This window comes from Lathyrus oleraceus, chromosome 3 (assembly GCF_024323335.1).
Source record: "Lathyrus oleraceus cultivar Zhongwan6 chromosome 3, CAAS_Psat_ZW6_1.0, whole genome shotgun sequence".
Classification (NCBI taxonomy): Eukaryota; Viridiplantae; Streptophyta; class Magnoliopsida; order Fabales; family Fabaceae; genus Lathyrus; species Lathyrus oleraceus.
Genome location: NC_066581.1, coordinates 85,028,556 through 85,036,150, shown reverse-complemented (window position 1 = coordinate 85,036,150; position 7,595 = coordinate 85,028,556). Strand labels below are relative to the sequence as shown.

The 7,595-nt window shown below is 34.9% G+C and overlaps 1 pseudogene; it reads right to left on the bottom strand.

Moving 5' to 3' along the window:
• Window positions 1-6,427: 6,427 nt before the first annotated feature.
• LOC127129814 (uncharacterized) lies at window positions 6,428-7,157 on the bottom strand (annotated as a pseudogene).
• Window positions 7,158-7,595: the final 438 nt, after the last annotated feature.

Genomic DNA, 7,595 nt, shown 5'->3' with positions numbered 1-7,595 from the left:
CTCCATCAAAAGGAGTCTTTTCTTAAATATTTCCCCCAACAGATGAACATTTGAGATACTGCTTCATTTATCCGAAGAATCTCATTTATTTGTTTGAGATACTGCTTCATTTATCTGAAGAATCTCATTTATCTGTTTGAGATAATGCTTCATTTATCTGAAGAATCTCATTTTTACTATTTGAGATGCTGCTTCATCAATATGAAGAGTCTCATTTCAGATTTTTTAGAGATACTGCTCTATGTATCCTCGAAGAGTCTTAGATTCAATTAAGGTATTTTTCCCTTGCTGGAACATCTTAATTCTATCATATAAGATGCTGCTTCGACCCGATATAGAGAATCTCACTTTTTTTGTTTGAGATGCTGCTTCATCAATATGAAGAGTCTCATTTCAGATTTTTTTAGAGATACTGCTCTAATATCCTTGGAGAGTCTTAGATTCAATTAAGGTATCTTTCCCTTGCTGGAATATCTTAATTCTATCAGATAAGATGCTGCTTCAACTCGATACAGAGAATCTCATTTTTACTATTGAGATGTTGCTTCATCAATATGAAGAGTCTCATGCCAGATTTTCTTTATACTACTCTAGCATCCTGGAAAAGTCTTGAGATTTAGCTAGGGATGTCACTCCATTACTAACATATCTCGAGTGTGATGTCCAAGATACTGTTCTGACGACTCCCAAAAAGTCTTGGCTATTCCGTTTTACTTTAGGATAATGTCTTTTACTATTTCTCACTGCATTTTCTTCCTGTATTTTCTTCCTTGCATTTCCTGGGACAAATTTTGGGTCTTTATGTATTTAATTATCTTCCACCGCGAATGCACGAAGATTGCTGTCATTCTTACTTTCCGGTTTGAGGTAATTAAATAGGGGCAGCTGTCATACCCCAATTTTGTCCTCGTAAGAAAAAAAACTTTCACCAGCATTCACTACCAGATGTTATAAGGCATGGACTTTATCTTAAGGCATAAACTCTATCTTAGGGTTTCTCAGCCCTCAGTGACATCAAATTTTCAGTAGCATTTCATCTATTAAGATCCTTGTACATGACTCAAGACAACATTTGTTGCATTTGTCTCTTATTGTTGTTATTGAAGCATGGGATGGTATGTGCATTTCGGGACTTATTGGTTAACAAGGCCCATATTGGTTTATCCATAAGATCTTTTGGTTTTAAAAAAGGGGCCCATTCACATAAACATGTCCATAATTAATATTGCAAAGTGTGGTTCAAATCTTTTTACATTACTAATCCAAAGTCCATTTATCAGTAAGTATTAAGAGCCATGATTATTTTTTATGATCACTTGTTATTAAGCTCATTTTCACATCTCAAATATATCTGCCAAATTTCTAAGCCCTTCATAGGTCTTTAAACCAAATTTTCATTTATTTTGAAGCATGTATGTGTTGGATTTAAGATAAGTCACCATGTTTAAGACTCATGTACCAAAATCCTTTGTTGGTTTTGTGATTGGAATTGAAGTTACAATACTTATGACTTGTGGTTCATTTTAAATCTTTGGTTACGTTTGTATTTTGCTGATGGTAATATACTAAAGGCAACCACTAGTTAAGTGCTTATGATGGTCCAAACAAGTTTCTAAATAAAATAAAGTTTAAATGTTAAAACAAAAGAGATTAATTACATAAATGAATTTTTAGTCTAAGATATTACAAATAATCCCAAAGTTAATACACTATCCAAAAGCCCAAAGTTACATCCCAATGACTAAATTTGAAAAATGGAATAAGCAAGGTTGATGCATATCCAGCAGTTTGAAAACGGAATTCTCGAAAGCCATTGCCAAAACCGTCTTTTGGAGTGAAGCGCCCCAAAATTTAACCTCTTCCAAAAGTCGGCGCAGACTTCTTTCCAAAATAGAGGTCACTTCATTTGTGTGACCTGCAAAAATCAACTCAAAGATTAAAAGTCTTTTCAATAAACACTTAGAAAGCTGGAAAATAAATTGATGAATTGAATAGATTATTACTTTGCCAAAAAGACCACCATGAACACCCAAGAACGTGTTCTGTTACCAGTTCAAAACAACAATAAATCCACAAAATAATGATCCCATAAAATCTGGATGAAAAAGATAACCTAACAAGTTATCTCAAGACTTAATAAACTCATCATATATACCCAGAGAACACACAAATAAGGACAGTGTTAATTTCTGCAAGAAATCGAGATAACCCGAACATTCAACAAAACCAAACAGCATCCAAAGGAAAAGCGTTTAGAGAGAAAAACAGAAGAGGATGAAAAGTTAAAGGAGAATAAGAACTTATCTGAGCCGTGACGAATCGCCGGCGACGCAAACCAAGTAGCCTTATTCTCTCCTTTTTCGCTTAAAATTCATACGCCATTTTGTTCATTGTTGTAAATAAAACAAAACCCCTTTGTTAATTTCATGAAATCACAATGACTATTGGGTATAAATTTAAAATTAGGGTTAGTTTTTTTTGAAAGTTTTCTTACCGATTGTTGGGTTTGAGTTCGTTAGCAGTGGCCACGCGTGGTGGATGTTGAGAGTTGAACGGAGTTTTGAATCTCCGTTTTGATAGGGGCGCCGATCCGGCCGTTTGAGGCGGATTTAGGGGAAAGGGAGGCCGGATTTGGATTCTCCGGCCGAAAATAAGTGGGGTTTATCTTTGGAAGTTTAGGTTTTTTGGATGGGGGTCGCCGGAGAAGAAGGCGGCGCCGCCACGGTTGGCCGGCCGCCACCGTCTTTTTCGGCAGGTGTTGGTCGTGGTGATAACGGAGAGGAAAGGTGAGAGTTGCAGAGCAACTCTGAGTTTTGAGTGAAGAGAGGAAAGAAAATGAGCAAATGAGGACTTCTCTTTCATTTCCGTTTTTAAATGGTCGTTTGGAGTGGGCGCATGTGCGCCAAGTGGCTTCCTCTTGGAAGGCCATGCCTGGGTTGACTTTGGTCAACCAGGCAATCCTGTGTGGACTTCCCCACGTTTCCTTACAGTGCATTTCCAATCAGACCTCACCCATTCGTTTGACCAAGTCAGATCAGTGGATCTGACGGTCAAGAGCTTCGCTTGAGGTCAACAAGGTTGATCGGGCTCAGCACCTCCTCCCTTTGACTTTGGGCCTCTTGAATTGGGCCCAAAGACATTTTTGTTATTTAAACCCCCTTGTTATTCTGTACAGCGCCCAGATTTGGGCCTCTCTTACTATTAACCCATTTTCTTTTATTTTTTGCTTGTTCAATTATTTTTTCTTTATTACATTTTTTATATATACATATAAAATATATATTAAGGTAATATTGTTATAAAAACCAATATTTTTATTTTATTTATTTCAACTTTTCTTTTAAATGCTTTATTTTTTAATTGAAAATTAATCATTATTTCAAGTTGTCGAATTTGTTTAAGATATCATCTTGAATGTGTTTGATTAAACCTACTTGTGCAATTCCTAAATTCGTTTGAACCATGATTTGAGTTATATTTTCATATTAACCCTTATCCCATAATCACTCGAATTGCTATATTAAATTATTTAAAAATAAATCACATATTTCTCGATTCAAAGTCGAGCCCATTTTCAAACACCTTTGTAAGTCGATCGCTTTTAAAAGCATCGCCATCAACCTCACATGGCTTACTCTTGGGCCTTCTTACAATGAGACCTATTCGGTTTTAATTAATCGATTAGATGAATTATTCACTAAATAAATTCAATTCATTCACAAAAATACAAATTTTAAACCTTGGTCCGACATCGAGTATTCTTTATTAAGAATTAAAGTACCTAATCACAATTAAACACAATTTCATTTAGGAATAAAAAAGGAAATGGTCTTGAGTTTTCAACTCCTCTCCTCGATTATTTGAATACAAATTCTTTTACTCGGTTAGTCGAATAATCGTCATTTCTAATCCATCCAAGCACAAATAAATCAAGTCCTTTTATAATAAGAAATGAAAAGGGAGATGACTTTGAGTCTTCAATTTTTCTCCTCGACTATTTGAATACAAGTTCTCTTAATTGGTTAGTCAAATAATCGTCGTTTCTTTACAAACTTTAAACCAAGATTAAATCAAATTATTTTCACAGTAAACTAAATGAAAAGGGAGTTGACTTTTTGTTTTCAACTTCTCTCCTCAATTGGTTGAATACGAGTTCTCTTACTCGGTCAGTCAAACAATCGACATTTTTCCACAAACATACAACTTAATCAAATCATTTTCTTAACAAACTATACGAAAAAGGAGATGGTTTTGAGCTTTCAACTCTTCTTCTCAAATGCTTGGATATGAGTTGTTTTACTCAATCATTCAAGTACTTGTCATTCATTCTAAAATACGTCAACCATATACAACCTTATTTTCATAAGTACTCAGATGAAACAGAAAGCGGTCTAGAGTCTTATATTCCTTTTCCCGATTATTAGGATATGAGTTGTCTTACTCGATTATCTGAGTATTCGTCATCCATTCAAAACACCCTAATTATTATAAAATCCTTTCTATAATTAAGGATGAAAAAGAAAGTGGTCTAGAGTATTCTATTCCCTTTCCTTACTGTTAGGATACGAGTTGTCTTACTCAACTATCTGAGTAATCGTCATCCAACAAAAAACATCTCAACCAAACAAAATGTCAAACATATTAATCCAACTTGTCACCCCCGTGTGACCTAAACTATTTTCAGAAGGAACACCATTTAATCCTTTCTAATGCGCATAACAAACCAATGCTTAAGCCTCCGCCGAGAGTAGACAAGCCAATGTTTAGCCTTTAGAACGCGATCTAAACAGTTGTTCACTAAAAGACACCAACCAATCGTAGTTCCCCGAACTACGAATGCTCTGATTTCCTTATTTAAGGATACGTAGGTTGGAGATTGCTATATCTTCGCGAGCACACTAATAAAAAACCTCCCCTTTCTCCTTTCTGAGATTCTCATCCATTTCTATTTTCAACATTTTATAACCCAAAGATAACAAACAAACATACATTAACACTCGAAACGCAAATTAGAACTAAAAGGTTTCCGTTGAGTACAACGGACGTGAGGGGTGCTAATACCTTCCCTTAGCATAATCAATTCCTGAACCCAAATATGGTTGCGACGACCATTATTCTATTTCCTAAAGGTTTTATCGATAATTTCCTGTTCCTTCATTAGGATAAATAAAGTTCGGTGGCGACTCTGTTCGAACGTGATTTTTTCCGCGACCATCGCGAGGAATCATATTTTTCGAGATACGACATAGGTGAGTAAACTTAATCATATGCATAGCCTTATGGACATTTCATTTCATCTCCATAATCATGGTCCGACACAAGAGGAGGGGTATCTTAGATTCCAGGCTTTGTGCTTGTACCTAGTGGAAAATGGGATTTCTCTGTAGCTAAAGGTAGCTCAAACAATCAAACCCTAATTGGAGGTATCTCTTGGAACTTGTGTATGTACGTCAACTTTGGAGATTCAACTGTGACTTCTTGGCGAAGCAAAACCTTAATCTGGGGATCTTCACTTAATGATATTTCCACAAACCCTAACCTCATTTGGTTCTTTATCACCCATTGTGCTTGATTTTGCTTGGTCAAACTTCATCTTACAACCTTGTTCTTTGGCCATTCATGTTGCCTCCTTTGGTTTTGACCCCACAAATTTCATTTGATCATCACCTCATGTTCATAACTTGCTCAGGCGTTTGGTGTTCATGTTTAAAGCCATTTCAAACCATTGCAAACCTTGAAAAGTCATAGCCTTTGTTCGTCTCAATTACACTTCATGAACGAAATTCATTTCAAATATCAAATCCAATTCAAAAACCAATCCAATTTCATTCAAATGGTCAATTACATTCATTACAGTGATTCATTACACGAGAAAATACAAAAAGAATGGAACTTTGACCAAGTGTTGACTTTGGTCAATAGTTGACTTTTTGGTCAAATTTGACCAAAGTCAACCCAAACCATAATTTCAAACCAAAACCACATTTCTATTCATCATTGGACCATAAACCATACATTTTCATCCGATTCAAATCGTATATCTATTCATTTCTAACTTCATAAGCAAAAATGTTCAACAACTACTTCACATTATAATACTTTTCAACATTTACAATACATTACATCATTCAAACTAACATCCATCCATTACAAACCTAAACCAAATTCAATTTCCAACCATCATAAATCATTTACAATTTATCCAAACACATATTACATTCAACTTAAAATTACAAAAAAAACTACAACATGAGCAAAATTCCATAGTATTGATCATTGATTTCTTCTCAAGTTCATTTTTATAGCTTACATTCGTTATGTATGAAATATGAAACTTCTAAAGAAAAAAATTCATAAATAAACAGTTTGTCTTTTAATAACGCTTTCAACTAAAGATTAAACATTGAAAAAATCGAAATCTACTTCTTTAAAGCCCACGTCCTAATTGAGAATCCAAATCTACTTCTTTAAAGCCTTTTGATTTCAACAAGTATCTTTCTATCTTAAGATTTACCTCAGCAGCACCCAACTTTCCCTTTACCCTCTCTGTTTCAAGCACAAGTGCAACCACACTCTTCTTCAACTTCTCAACCTCAAAAGCTCTCTCCGCATAACTTTTCATTCCTAAAGCATATTGAACATGAGGCTCTATACAAGTAAGATCAAATCTATATTTCTCAACTTCATCCCATAAAGCTTGAAGATCCTTACAAGCTTCTTCATTCATATCTTTCACTTTTTTTAGTCTTAAGGAAATAAATAACTCTCCTTAATGCTGCAAATGCCAAATTAGTAAACTTGCGACTTTTCTTTGGCTCAGACTCAATAAGTAAAGTATTATGAGAATATTTTTCCTCTAGTTTTCCTATACTAGTAAAATCCACAAATTCTTCAATTGAAGGTGAGAATAACTCTACATTATGTTTAGTGCAAACGGTTAAATTATCTTCTTGATTCATTTGATTCTCATGTGTTACCTTAAGAACTGAAACCTCGGAACCAACAATACAAACATACTTCACAACAAACCCTTTGCTAGGATCATGAAGCTGAGATAAACTCATGAAAGAATGGAAACCCCAGTTCTTTTGATTTGCATTGATCTCATGGTTTAACCAAGAAAATGGTTTAACAATTTCACAGCATTCATGGGCCATCTCAAGAATAGAAGAACCAGCAGTATGAATATGGAATACCTATGATTTACTATCAAAGCTTGGGCTAATGATATATGAAACGAAACTTGGTCATTCTATGTTTAAATTCAAGTCTGTGGTCTCCAACTAACTCATTCCAATTCAGAATCCAAATTTATCTTATCAAAGCCTTTTGCTTTCAATAAGTCTTTCTGTATGTCAAGATTCACCTCGGCAGTAACCAACTTTGCCTTTAGCCTCTCTGTTTCCAGCTCTTTTGTTGAAGCTCAACAATTGATGGCGAGAACCACTCTGAAACAGTAAGTTCTCTCATTCATGGTGAGAACAACAACTCCAGATTTCATTCAAATACGCGTATGCGCACAAAGCTTTTATAAAGAGAACATTACGAGTGATTTGTGTATGGATTAAGCAACAAGATTAAAATACAATTACAAG